Source organism: Lepidochelys kempii, chromosome 2 (assembly GCF_965140285.1).
Source record: "Lepidochelys kempii isolate rLepKem1 chromosome 2, rLepKem1.hap1, whole genome shotgun sequence".
In the NCBI taxonomy this organism is placed as follows: Eukaryota; Metazoa; Chordata; order Testudines; family Cheloniidae; genus Lepidochelys; species Lepidochelys kempii.
The window spans coordinates 70,255,897-70,270,288 of record NC_136381.1 but is presented as its reverse complement, the minus strand read 5'-3'; the positions used below and the strand labels follow the sequence as shown (position 1 = coordinate 70,270,288).

At 41.9% G+C, this 14,392-nt stretch overlaps 1 protein-coding gene across 2 annotated transcripts in view; it reads right to left on the bottom strand.

Moving 5' to 3' along the window:
- Nucleotides 1–14,392, bottom strand: part of OPRK1 (opioid receptor kappa 1) — a 36,438-nt gene that overhangs the window by 9,314 nt on the left and 12,732 nt on the right. The gene's annotated exons all lie outside the window — the stretch shown is intronic.

Here is a 14,392-nt window from a genome sequence, read left to right as displayed (position 1 = left end):
TAATGGGATCATGTAAATTAGTCAAGCCATTATAAAAATACTAGATTTAGTTTCATCCTCTAAAATCCAACTACAAATAAATCAGAATATAATTTGCTTCATTTGCAAGTGATAGAAAATTCTAGCAGTTCCTTTCCTTACAAGCATCTGAGAATACATCTACACTGCAATAAAAGATCCATAGCATGGATGTGGTTGGCCCAGGTCAGCTGACTTGGACTGGTGGGGCTCAAAGTGTGGGACTAAAAATTGCAGTGTAGATGTTCCAGGTCGGGCTGGAGCCCAAGCTCTGAAGCCCCATGAGGGAGTCGGGTCTCCGAATCTAGGCTCCAGCTTGAGCCCAAATAGCTACACTCAAATTTTTAGCCCCACAGCCTGAGTCAATTGACCTGGGCTCTGAGATTTGGTGCCATGCCTTTTTTATTGCAGTGTAAATGTACCCTTACTGCCTGTTGTTGGGTTTTTTGTTTTTTTTTACAGAAGTAATGGGTATCCTCAACTCATCGTGCTATGGCATGAATTAATCATTAATCATTACTCTTGCAGGGCCAAATCCTCAGCTGGTGTAAATTAACATCTCTCAATTGATTTCACTGGAGCTATGCCAATTTACACCAGCTGAGTGGTCTGTAGAGTGTAGAATAAGATACCTGGTTAAATAGGCTACTCGAGTCCATAAAAATTACATTAACTCTAACACTATTTTCTCTATATACATTCAAGCAAAACTGATTTTATTGGTTTGTGTAACACCAATTAAGAAATGTGGCTGGCAATAGAATACAAAACTATGGGGGCCACATTTTCAACTGTGGGCCCTTAAAGTTTCTGAGGTGGCACACAACAGAATATTGATTGTTGCTCATCATTGTCGATGTGAATATGCTGATAATGCTTTATCATTATTGATGTCATATGATCAGTTACCAGCAAAAAACATGGAATGGAGCTAGGTTCATTTTCATTGCTGAGGCAATGGAGTCACTAGTCTGGCACTATTATTCTAGGGCAGTTGTGGTTTTGCTGATTGTACAAGAGACTGGGTCTCAGGAAACCTGGATCTGCTTTTGACTCTACTACTTTTCTTTTCGAGAATACTTTTCCCCCTCTAGATCTGAAAGTATTATAAGATTCACAACAACTTTTCCTTGTTCAACTTTGTTCTACCCACAGATCTCAAATGTGTGTGCAAACAGGCATTATTGTTCCTAACTACCTGTTTGGGTGTCTAATTAATTGACTTGTACCTGAAAACCTAGGATTTGTGAGCACCACACTTTGTAACACAGCCACTTACTCCTGAAATCTTAATTTTTAATATAAAAATAAATATACAAAGTCTAGTAATGAGAAGACTTTCATGAGCCCTCCCACACAATTACCTCTCCACAAGTGCTCCCTTAAGCTAAGGCTTATGGGCATTATGGCCCTGGGATCAGTGTCCAATCAGGTTGCAGTAGCAGGTGTCTTTCACGGATCCCCTGCCCAATGGAGGATCAGACTGTTTACTGCTGTCCAAAGACCCTCATAGATTAGAAGGAAAAATTATCTTTTCTGCTAGTCTCCTGAACCTGCAAGAGGAGGGAACAACGACGCAGAAGCACTGGTGACCTTGGGTGACCTTGGCTTCATTGTAGCCTAGCAATAACCTATACTTTACCAATATAGGGAGCTGGTAGTAGTTGCCTAACACTTTACATTATAGGGAATTCTTGTGACTTTTTCTTTGTCATCATTGTTGACAAGAAGCCTTTGATACTCAGCAGAGGGAATCCCCTTGAGCTACAAAAGTGCCTTTCTTTATCACCATTCAGATTTGGCTGAGATAGAAAGTGTTAAAATTGCCATTTTCATTCTCTCACTTGCACCCACAAAAAAAAGTTTGGCAGCCTGCCAAAGTCCCTGAACATTCAAAAGTCAGGTTCATGTCTCCACCAAAGCAGCCCACGCTGCAGTGAGAATAGAATCATAGAATATCAGGGTTGGAAGGGAGCTCAGGAGGTCATCTAGTCCAACCCCCTGCTCAAAAGCAGGACCCATCCCCAATTAAATCATCCCAGCCAGGGCTTTGTCAAGCCTGACCTTAAAAACTTCTAAGGAAGGAGATTCCACCACCTCCCTAGGCAACGCATTCCAGTGTTTCACCACCCTCTTAGTGAAAGTTTTTCCTAATATCCAACCTAAACCTCCCCCACTGCAACTTGAAACCATTACTCCTTGTCCTGTCCTCTTCCACCACTGAGAATAGTCTAGAACCATCCTCTCTGGAACCACCTCTCAGGTAGTTGAAAGCAGCTATCAAATCCCCCCTCATTCTTCTCTTCTGCAGACTAAACAATCCCAGTTCCCTCAGCCTCTCCTCATAAGTCATGTGTTCCAGACCCCTAATCATTTTTGTTGCCCTTCGCTGGACTCTTTCCAATTTATCCACATCCTTCTTGTAGTGTGGGGCCCAAAACTGGACACAGTACTCCAGATGAGGCCTCACCAATGTCGAATAGAGGGGGACGATCACGTCCCTCGATCTGCTCACTATGCCCCTACTTATACATCCCAAAATGCCATTGGCCTTCTTGGCAACAAGGGCACACTGCTGACTCATATCCAGCTTCTCGTCCACTGTCACCCCTAGGTCCTTTTCCGCAGAAGTGCTGCCTAGCCATTCGGTCCCTAGTCTGTAGCTGTGCATTGGGTTCTTCCGTCCTAAGTGCAGGACCCTGCACTTATCCTTATTGAACCTCATCAGATTTCTTTTGGCCCAATCCTCCAATTTGTCTAGGTCCCTCTGTATCCTATCCCTGCCCTCCAGCGTATCTACCACTCCTCCCAGTTTAGTATCATCTGCAAATTTGCTGAGAGTGCAATCCACACCATCCTCCAGATCATTTATGAAGATATTGAACAAAACCGGCCCCAGGACCGACCCCTGGGGCACTCCATTTGACACTGGCTGCCAACTAGACATGGAGCCATTGATCATTACCCGTTGAGCCCGACAATCTAGCCAACTTTCTACCCACCTTATAGTGCATTCATCCAGCCCATACTTCTTTAACTTGCTGACAAGAATACTGTGGGAGACCGTGTCAAAAGCTTTGCTAAAGTCAAGATACAATACATCCACTGCTTTCCCTTCATCCACAGAACCAGTAATCTCATCATAGAAGGCGATTAGATTAGTCAGGCATGACCTTCCCTTGGTGAATCCATGCTGACTGTTCCTGATCACTTTCCTCTCATGTAAGTGCTTCAGGATTGATTCTTTGAGGACCTGCTCCATGATTTTTCCGGGGACTGAAGTGAGGCTGACTGGCCTGTAGTTCCCAGGATCCTCCTTCTTCCCTTTTTTAAAGATTGGCACTACATTAGCCTTTTTCCAGTCATCCGGGACTTCCCCCATTCGCCATGAGTTTTCAAATATAATGGCCATTGGCTCTTCAATCACAGCATCTAGTTCCTTTAGCACTCTCGGATGCAACTCGTCCGGCCCCATGGACTTGTGCACCTCCAGCTTTTCTAAATAGTCCCTAACCACCTCTTTCTCCACAGATACCTGAGAGCCGTTGGAGCAGAGAGCTGGGGGTGGGAGGAACAGACAGCCAACCCAAGCGCCCCCACATAAGCCCCTTAACCCACCCCATGGCCCCAGTGGTCCATTCTCCTCCAACCCCCAAGAGTTCTCCCAACACCAGGAGCAGGAGAAAGATGTGCAGGGAGAGAGAGAAAGCACCAGTCAGGGCTGGATTTCCTCCACACACACAATCTGGCCTAGCACCTTATCCCTTTTTGCTTTATCATTATTGATGTCACATGATCAGTTATCAGCAAAAAACATGGAATGGAGTTAGGTTCATTTTAATTGCTGAGGCTGCCTGCTGGTTAGATTCAGAAATGCTTCTATTAGCAGCTATGGAGTCTGACTTGGAGTCAGACAGCTTCTTGGGAAGACATTTTGACAGACAATTAGTAAATGCACTGTAGAAGCAACCAGAAAGATGCCATAATGTGATGATCCCATTTTCAAAAATCACATATTACTTGTACTCTCCAACACATGACAAAAGAGTGAACAGATATCTGGTTGACTAGCTGTCCTCTCTCTCTCCCCTGATTTTTTATGACCTCAGACAATGGAATTCAGTGGTATATGGGAAGCCTAGTTTTCTAAGTTTTCAGGCCTGCACTTGTACAGGGTGAAAGTATTGACTTAAAACCTCAAATTTTCATAATAAAAAAGTTCAGGGATGCTGCAGAAAATTAAAATTATTGATCTAATAATTTAACTTCAGCTATGAGGAAAATTTCAGTATCTGTTTTTAAATGTCAAGTACGGGACTAAGCAGAGTTGGATTTAATGTAGCACATATAAGATGACTCACATTTACGGTCTTTCCTCTAAAGTTCTCAAAGAGCTTTACAAAATATTTATAAACTATGGATCATATTTTACCTCAGTCTTTGTACAACCCTGGCCCCCTTCCCCCATTAACTTCAGTAGAAGTTCTGTGCACAGAAAGAGGGTCAAATATAGCCCATTATATAATGGGAAATGTAACAGAGTGGCAGTTTTGATGATCCTACATAAAAGTGAAAGGCTCCTCTCATTAGTCAACCTAAGCTCAGGTGCTAGAAGGTTGTATGAAGATGCAGAATAATTTCTGCTGTCCTATGTTTGTAGGTAGATCTTGTTATCTCCCGCTAGCATATAAAAGAAGTGGCTGGAGCCTCTCTGGTACTAACATACCTGGGAGGAATAGAGATATCCCACAGGAAAAACTTCGGCTTAAATTTATGTTTGGATATTATTGTTTAAGTTACCAAACCCAGAAGAAACATGATCTTAAAGTGTGTCCACTTTGTAAGGAGCAGAGTGGAAATGCCATTTGTCTGCTTACAAATTATGGGTAAAATTCTCAAAAGCATCTAAGCATCTTCAGCATTTGGAAGCCTAAGGCCTACTGACTTCCAATGACTTTAAATGAACTTTGGCTCCTAAGTCACTTAAGCACTTTTGAAAAACTTACCTCACTTCTTATTTCACCCATCACTGCAGTGCACTCACTTCTGAAATAGGATGTAGCAACTATTTAATAGGACACATCAACACTTACACATCTGTTCAAGAGAGCGAGTAAGTGGGAGGGGAGAATCACAGCTAATGTAAACCTACAGGGAAACTTGAGGTTTGGTAGGCACAGTGTTATTAACAAATTGGTACACATTGAAAAGGATCAATATGTAAGGATTCTTTGACAATACTATTGCAAGCAGCGACAAAGAGAATGAGGATTTAGAAATTATAGTCTTGCATTAATTATTTTAGTTAAAGCTAAAAAGGTGGTTCCAAATCATTATTCATCCAGACATAACTTTGATAAAATAACATTTTCATGCTGAAATGTTCCACTTCAGTATGAGATCAATTTGTTTTGCAAGAATGACAAATATACCTCGACAACATTCTATGATAGTGGTTAATATGTGAAGTACAAATGCATTAAATAGAATGAGGCATAGAAAAGAAGTGGTATAGGAGGACAGCTGTCGCACTGAATTAAAACATACAAAACCAAATGTCAAACATTTCTTTAAGCTACAAATGGATGCTATCATGTTAGGCTCCCTTGTGTGAAATTCCCATGGATAGCAGCAGCAAGTGTTGCAAAGACAAAGGGCATAACTGGGAAAGGCCCCAGATATCAAGGTTATATTTAGGGTAAACTCAAAACCAACTGAATCAGAACATAGTGAAAGACTGGGGACATATGAAGTAGAATGAATCTAATCTTTTTATCATCTTAAAAGGCATTTTAAAAGTTTACATCAATATGAAACTTAACACAGAGCTAGCATAGAGTGTAAAAGTCTGCATGTTGCAACCTCCACACTCACATTTTCGGCCATGTGTTATCACTACATTCTGAATTCATGGCAGTCTTGAATTTATATTAGCGGGGACCCCAGAAAACAAATTCACACTTTCATAGTAATCATTATTATTGTTATCATACAGATTCAAGAATTGTCTGTCCACTGAATTAGCTTTAACACAATAAGTGGCCTGATTTTCAAGAGTGGTGAGTGCCCAACAGCTCCCACTGATACAGCACTTCTGAAAAATCAGGCCACCTATTTAGCTGCCTTAATATGGACTTAGGAGCAAAACCTGAGATGCTAATTTTTAATATATTTGCCATAATGTTTACTTATTATAAATATTATTGTAACTAGTTAAAAATTTGTACAAAAATTGATATTAAAATATTAAACATGAATTGCAAAGGATTTTTTTAAATAGGTCAGTTCCCTTGCAATATCAGTGCTGGCTAGCTTATCTGCAGGGAGTCAACCTGGGAACTCTGGATCAAAAAGCATGAATCTCAGCTGCTACAGCTAAAGGACTAGGTCTAATAGCTCAAATGGAATAATAGTCTTAACCCGTATGCATGGTTTAGCCCTAGAGGAGGATAAAGAACCACACCGTGCTGGTATGAATTTTGCATATTCCTGATTGTAGAAATTCATCCCAACTTTCAAAGGTCAACAAGAGTTAAAATCCTCACATGGGCCTCCATTTATAACTACATCCCTGAATGAGACATCTATGGGGCCTGAACTCAGGTCAAAAAGTTTGAGTTTCTATGCTTGAGATAAAGTACTGGATTTGAAAATTCAAGGGCAGGACAAGACTCATAAAACGCCAAACATGGTCTAGTCACTCACTGAGGACAAAGCCACACTGCATTATGAATCCATCTTTTTTTTCCCTCTTTGGATAAAGAAGATTCAAAGGAGTTGTTTGTTTTTAATTAAGAAAAAAGCTACTATTTTACCTTACAAATGGCAGTAATGTCAAATTTGGTGTCCCATGGTTTTGCTGAGAAAGCAATCAGACTCAAGGATATTGTGACTTCTCACGCTTGAAAGGAGAAAGATATTAGATTTTAAGGAATACTTCCTTAAATATTTCCTTCCTCTATCCAAAAACTTAGTTTTTAATTTTTAAAGTTAAATTTAAAATTTAATTTTAAGTTAAACAGGTTTAATAAATACAGAAAAAAATTACAATTTTTAAACCATCTGGTTGCAAATCTCTTTCTCTTGCAATAGCTAAACTTTCTCTTGCTGAGATCTTGAGATGTTGTCATTTCACTAGCCTTGCAGTCATCACAATCTTCTAGCTTAGACAGGATGAGAACTTCTAATGTAAGGCAAAATAGGGGCTCTTGGAAACAGCCACACTGGTGAGGAACTTTGTATATAGCGAGCTGGACAACCCACTCTGATGCTCTGCATGGGTCCCATGTGAGTGCAGAGCATCAGAGTGGGTTGCCCAGCTCCCTATATACAGAATTCCTGACTAGTGTGGCTGTTTCCAAGAGCCTCTATTTTGCCTTACGTTAGAAGTTACTTTAGAAGTTACATTACTTTCCTAGTGAATGCTGCTCCTCTGTCAATGTAGCATTTTTCAGCCTCAACGTTCCTCTTTCCTGCAGTGAGGTTTTCTTGCAGGACACCATAACCTCCCTAGGTATGTGTCAGTGGCTCTGGGACAAAAGGTTCCAGGTACTGCCTGGCAGTTCCTGAAGAACCAGGTGTGTCATACGCGTCAGTTGTTGGTCCAACAAGGAGGGACTCTATCCTTCACTTGAATGGAGTTGTCTGTGCCGATGGATGCTGTGGGCCAGGTGTCACCTGGTGGAGGGCACAGATCTCATTGCTCATGGGGAGAAGCAATAATGGCTCCAGTGGAAGGTTGTCAGAGTGCCATTTCCCCCTTTCTTCCTTTGCAAGGGCTGTGGCATCTGAAGGGCTAGGGAATGGTTACCTCTGAAGATCCTGGCTAGTGGCAGCCAAATCTTTTTAAGGGAACTGCGTTTGTCAGGCTGTTTCTGTGGGAAAGTAAAAGCGGGGTGGAAATTCAATACACACAGAGGCTCTGCGAGTACGCTGCATGAATACAACTCATGGGGAAACACCTTCAGCCTGTTCTCAGAACAAAGCACATGGCCTCTGCCTTACCGTGGAAATAGAAGAGAGCGCTGGTAGCTGACGTTAGGTATGCTCTATCTGATAACTGTGTAGCTGAAAATTAGGACACATGGGAGTTGCATCTTAAACAAGCATTCCGTTAATGCTCACTGGGGTATCAGGGAACATTCCGAGTAGTAAGGGTAAGACACTATACAGCTCAGAAGTTGTGAGAAATAGAAGTCACACTGTATGACATACACTTCCCAAGTGTATTTATCTGTGAAGATCTGGTTCATTAGGGTGGTCTCAAGTCCCCATAGGCTGTTGATGGTCTGGGTGGGCTACAGCTCCAGTGTCTCCACTTGGGAGAGATCATGTGGGATCAACCTCTGGCCTCTATGCATTCCTCTACCTTCCTCACCTCATTGTTGCATGCCACCCACTTCTTAATATTCTCCATACCTCTCCAGTCATCTCCCATAGCATTCACTGCATCAAGCACAAACTTTCCTTATAGGACACTTCAGGGTCAAGTCTGAAGTGGCAGACATAGCACTTCTGGATCATTTGGGTCAAAATTCAGATCTTCTCTGGAGACTAATTAGCCTTCCTCTTCTGGACAGTGTTTGACAAGCCAGTTATTCTGGGAATACCTCTAGAAGAAGGTCCTGACATGTCAACAGCAGCTGATTCTCATATTCCGTGAGCATCAACTGAGAGATTTAAAAAAATCCTGCCTTGGGTGAGGAAATTGAATGGGCGTATTTGAATAGCTAGTTGTAACATAAAATGTTGTACTAGGTCAGAACTGAACATTCCCTCCCCCCACCCCCACACACACTCTCTGTCACACACCATGAACCAGCACTGGTGGATGCCCTGCCTCACTGAAATGCCCTTAGTAGTCATTATGGCTAAGGCTTTCTGAAGAATCAAGTAGTGTTTGAAAGCGTAGTTCAGTGAGTGCATTTAAACTGTCTGGGGCTTGGCTAAGCTCTACTTGGCATAGAGGTGAGAAGGGCAATCGTGGATGTACAGGACCATCACAATCTCCCCATCCTTGAGGATGCTGGGGGACAATTTGGCCCCACACAAACTTGAGCAGCCCTGGGACTGCTCTAATTTATGGAGACTTATAATGCCTTCCTATGGCCTTACATGTTTGCCCGAATTCATGATGTTCTGGCCATCTCCCCTTTCCTCCCCTGCACTCTTTCATGCCAGAACAGCACAAAGACGACTTAGCGGGGCCAGGAACTGACTTCTGTGTTTAGAATATAATGTTCCCATTTCCATTCCTGATTAGTACAGACCTCCTTGGACCCCCTTCCTCTATTTGAGACTGCAACTCTACATTGCAACTCCCTCCCCATTCTTACTCCCTTCAGAGCATATGGTAAAATCCTTTCAGATAAAACAGTTTCATAATCTGCTTCTCTCTCACACATGATTCTGTGTGGAATGCAGTTATCAGCCAAGAAATACAGCCTCACTGGGTTTGGCCTGAGCCAGAAATTTCTTGGCATAGTCAAGATGGGGCTATAACAGAAAAGGAGCCAAAAGACTAAGTAGATGAACTGGTAAATATTTGGCCTTGTTTAGCCAGTTTGTTGCTGGGACTATACATAATCTTGCATATACTTGATGAGACAGGTTTCCTCCAATACTCAACAAGATTTGGAGGAAAACTTTCTCCAAAAGAGCTTGGTGACTCTTCCCAGCATGATTCTATTATCCCTTTGACTATTATTACCACATCATTCCAGTCCATAAAGAAAGGGTATTCCATCCAGGAATGGCTCCTCACAAACAATTCATTTAAGGAAGAAAAGTTGGACTTTATGAGGTATCTGTCCATGGGCAAGACCCATGGAAACAGCTGTGTAGAACAGTCACAGTCAGCTGCTTACATGGAATCTGGAGTTTTCCCTGACAGCTGAAGACAAGGTGGGACAGATGAAAGAGGAAGGAAGAAGGGGGAAAGTGAATCAGCTACTGAGTGGCAGATCATTGATCCTGCTCACCATTGTCCAAGAGTGCTTGATCCAAGAGCAGATTCGGGGTGTCTTCTACAGCTCTTCCACAAGATTTGGAACAAAATACTTTGAAGACATTAAGCATTTCTGATTAAACATATAAGAATTAAGAAAAGTAAACTGTGGACATTTTCCTGCACATGCAACAAACCATGTGACACAGAGGAAGGCATAATACATTTTGTAGTGCATCCATGTAGCAGGAAACAAAGCTGTAAGTTATGTAGTGAAACAGAGTGCCACCAAACTACCCCATCATTAACTTGTCAGGCATTCGTTCCTGTACACTCAGCTTCTGACCAAACTAGCCTTCAATGTCTGTGCACTTAACTATGTGATTGGTAACTTGAGTCACAATTTTCAATGCCAGCTCTTGTGTCCAACGTGCGATAACTAGGGTCTGCTTTTCAGAGATGCTGAGCACCTGAAGCTCCCATTGTCTGTGCACTTAACTATGTAGTCAGATTTTTCAGAATAGGCGCTTAAAAGGACCTTTGAAAATTCCCAACCAAAACTACATATAGATATTTATGCTCCTATCTACCAGTCTAGTTGTAGGTTTTGAGAATCCAGGCTAGGTTTTGAGAATCCTGCAGTGTGTGCTGTGACAAATTGGGGATTCTGTCTGCACCACTTCTGAATTAGAAATGATTATATGAATTGTGTGATGAAATTACTGTGTAAAGGATAGCCTGTCATGTCTGTGGATCCACCGTACTGCAAGGTTTGTGTCAGGTCTCTGCCAAGCCAAAGACAATGGTGAGCAATCAGCACTGGACAAAGTAGAGCACCTTCGGACCATAGGTTTGCTGTACCTAGGACAAGACACCTTCTCCTCTGCTCTGAGGGATAGGTAGAGAGTTAGGAGTAATGAAAAAAGTACCAAATGGCAGAACTGAAGAAGCAGGTGACCTCAGGAGGAGTATATAAAGAGACTCACAGGAGAACTGGGGGAGAGCCATTTTGGACCAAATTAAGATAAGGAAGGTTGCTGCAAGGTGGGTGGGCAAGGGGCAGAGGACCCTGCCTGCCTAACTGACAGAACACAGGCGATTTCCCCAAGGACTCCCAAGGGAAGGGTGAGCTAGTGAAGGACATTGCATTTAGGATGGTTTATTGTTTTGTGTGTTCTGTACTCTCCTGTGCTATTCATGATTAAATATAAAAAGCATAAAGATGTTAGGCTGTCAAAGTGTGTGTGTCTGGGGGGGGGGGCGGCGGTTGTTGACTGGTTCACACTGGTGCATGCCCCTGAGAGAGTTAAACCATAAACCAGAAGCTTCATACTTTTGGGGTGGAGTGCTGGGAAAGGGGTATGTTTAAGTATTGGAAACATGGGCATCATCTTGGGGGGGGGCGGGGGGCACATTGTCCTGTCTGAACAGTCCAAATAGTAAACTATATGGAACTCATTTTACCTTCCCGGAGAATGAAATACTGAACCTGACTAGATTTGAATCTGTGACTCCAGGAAAAATATTCCAAACTTGATGGTTAGAGCAGTAAGCAAGGCTTCCCAGCAAGGCCATAAAGATCCATTGTGACTCTTTTTTGCTCTCGCCCTCCTTTCCTTTTTAAATCATTTTCTTTGTGCAGAAATCACTTTTGTAAAAGACCCCCCCTTCCCCATCTTCATTCAGTGTATATAGCCTAAGAATCAAACCCTTTCCTTGCCCAAGTTTCTTCTCTCAAAGCTAATTCAGTTGGTACACTCCTGTATGCCAGTAGGCTGACACCTGATGCATGTGTTTGTTGGGAGGCACCTCTCCAACTCAACAAATTAGAGTGCTAGTAAATGGAGTGTTAGCTTTGTTTGAAACAATAAGGCGATGGGCTGCACACCACAACTAGGTAAATAAATAAGAATTATCTCCATTTTATAGATGGGGAAACTGTGGCACAGAGGGTTTAAGTAACTTGCCAAGGAGTAGAGCTGGTCAAAAGTTTTCCAGCAGAAAAAATTTCTATCAGAAAGTGTCATTTCATCGAATATCTAAACTTTCCATGGCAACATGTCAATTTCAACAAAATTTCACATAGAAAAACTTGAAACTTAACATTTCAATAAGGTCGACCTCGTTGGAATGGAACATCTTGATTTTGCATTTCAAAATTATTTTTGTTTCAAATTTTATATTCTGTCATAAATTATAATAAAATAAAACAATTTTAAGAGACAAACTTGGAAGAAAACACTAAAATTTCATCAAAATGGAATGTTTCAGTTGGCCTACAACAGATAATTTTTTATTTTTTTAATGGAAACATTTCCAAACTGGAAGTTCAAGTGCAACCCAGCTCCACCAAGGAGCCAGTGGTTAAATCATTTCACTAGGATGTGGGAGACTTGGCTCAAGTCCCTGCTCTACCATGGACATTGTGTGTGTCCTTGGGCAAGTAATTTAACTTCTCTGGGCCCCAATTCCCCATCTGTAAAATGGGATTAACAGCACCACCTCCTAGGAAAGTGGTCCCCAAAGTGTGGGGCATGCCCATATCCCCCACACACACACACACACCAGGAGGCATGGAGAAACATTTTTGAGGGGAATGCAAGTTAATGAAAGTACAAAATAGTACTAAGAGACTGACATGGGACAAAGAACATTTTTACAGCAGTAGCACATAAAAGTAATCTGAGAAAGAGTTGACTACATTATGACATTTCTTAACAGAGTATTCCTGTTATACAGGATGCCATTAAATTCAGTGACGCTTATTTTTTTTTTCTAAGACATTAGACAAACCAGAGGCATACAAGCTCCTCTTTTCCCTTAGGAATGAACGCACATAGCTGTGACACTGCCTATTGTTAAAACTGTTTTTAATCCTAGAGAATTATTCAGACCACTGGAGGCTTGCAAAATATTTTCAAAGAAATACAGGATTGGCTGTCTTGGAGTTTGACGTCAGCAGTTCTTCCGAGTAAGTGACCTGTTGGGGCAGTCAAGACAGAGCACACTGAAGAGGTGAATCCAGAATGAGTGAAACAACAGACACATAGCTCCCATGGTGGCTGTGTACAACATTGTGATAGCAATTCCATAATTAAAGTTGTAACTCAGTTTCTGTTAGAAATACGCCTTTTCATCCCCTCCAGGTGTCTCAAGACAGCACCATTTTGCCTGAATTTTTTCCTGTGAAGTCCCTAATCAGAGTCGAATTTGCAGGGGGCAGGAAAAGTTTTGGTGTAAGGGGACAAGGCCTGTTTTCATATGAAATTTTAAAAATGTGATTTTCCCTTTTAGAAGCATATTCTAAGGTCTTTGATGTTGTCATATCTCAAAAATGGCTTGCTGTAGAAATGTAATATAGACATTGCTCAAGTGATTTATGTAGGCCTGGCCTGACATGAGTAATTGGACATATGTGAAGCCTCATTTCTTGGGAGGCAGTATCAGGAAGGTTATTGTATCAGTAGATTGGAAACAATGTCTGTACTACCTAAGGTAAGGGGGGAGTACTTGTGGCACCTTAGAGACTAACCAATTTATTTGAGCATAAGCTTTCGTGAGCTACAGCTCACTTCATCAGATGCATACTATGGAAAGTGTAGAAGATCCTTTTATACACAAAAAGCATGAAAAAAGGGGTGTTTACCACTACAAAAGGTGGTCTCTCCCCGCACCCCACTCTCCTGCTGGTAATAGCTTATCAAAAGTGATCACTCTCCTTACAATGTGTATGATAATCAAGTTGGGCCATTTTCCAGCACAAATCCAGGTTTTCTCCCCCCCCCCCCCCCGCCCCCCAAACCCACTCTCCTGTTGGTAATAGCTTATCTAAAGTGATCACTCTCCTTACAATGTGTATGATAATCAAGTTGGGCCATTTCCAGCACAAATCCAGGGTTTAACAAGAACATCTGAGGGGGAGAGGGGGTAGGAAAAAACAAGGGGAAATACGTTACCTTGCATAATGACTTAGCCATGCCCAGTCTCTATTCAAGCCTAAGTTAATTGTATCCAATTTGCAAATGAATTCCAATTCAACTGTCTCTCGCTGGAGTCTGGTTTTGAAGTTTTTTTGTTGTAATATTGCAACTTTCATGTCTGTAATCGCGTGACCAGAGAGATTGAAGTGTTCTCCGACTGGTTTATGAATGTTATAATTCTTGACATCTGATTTGTGTCCATTTATTCTTTTACGTAGAGACTGTCCAGTTTGACCAGTGTACATGGCAGAGGGCATTGCTGGCACATGATGGCATATATCACATTGGTGAATGTGCAGGTGAACGAGCCTCTGATAGTGTGGCTGATATTAAGGGGGAACACCCACGGAATCATTCACAATGGACAAGATAACAAGGGACAAAAAAGGCCTGGAACAGAAGATGAGGTAAAAAGTAAATCGTGTATGGACAGTGTGTGAACAGAGCA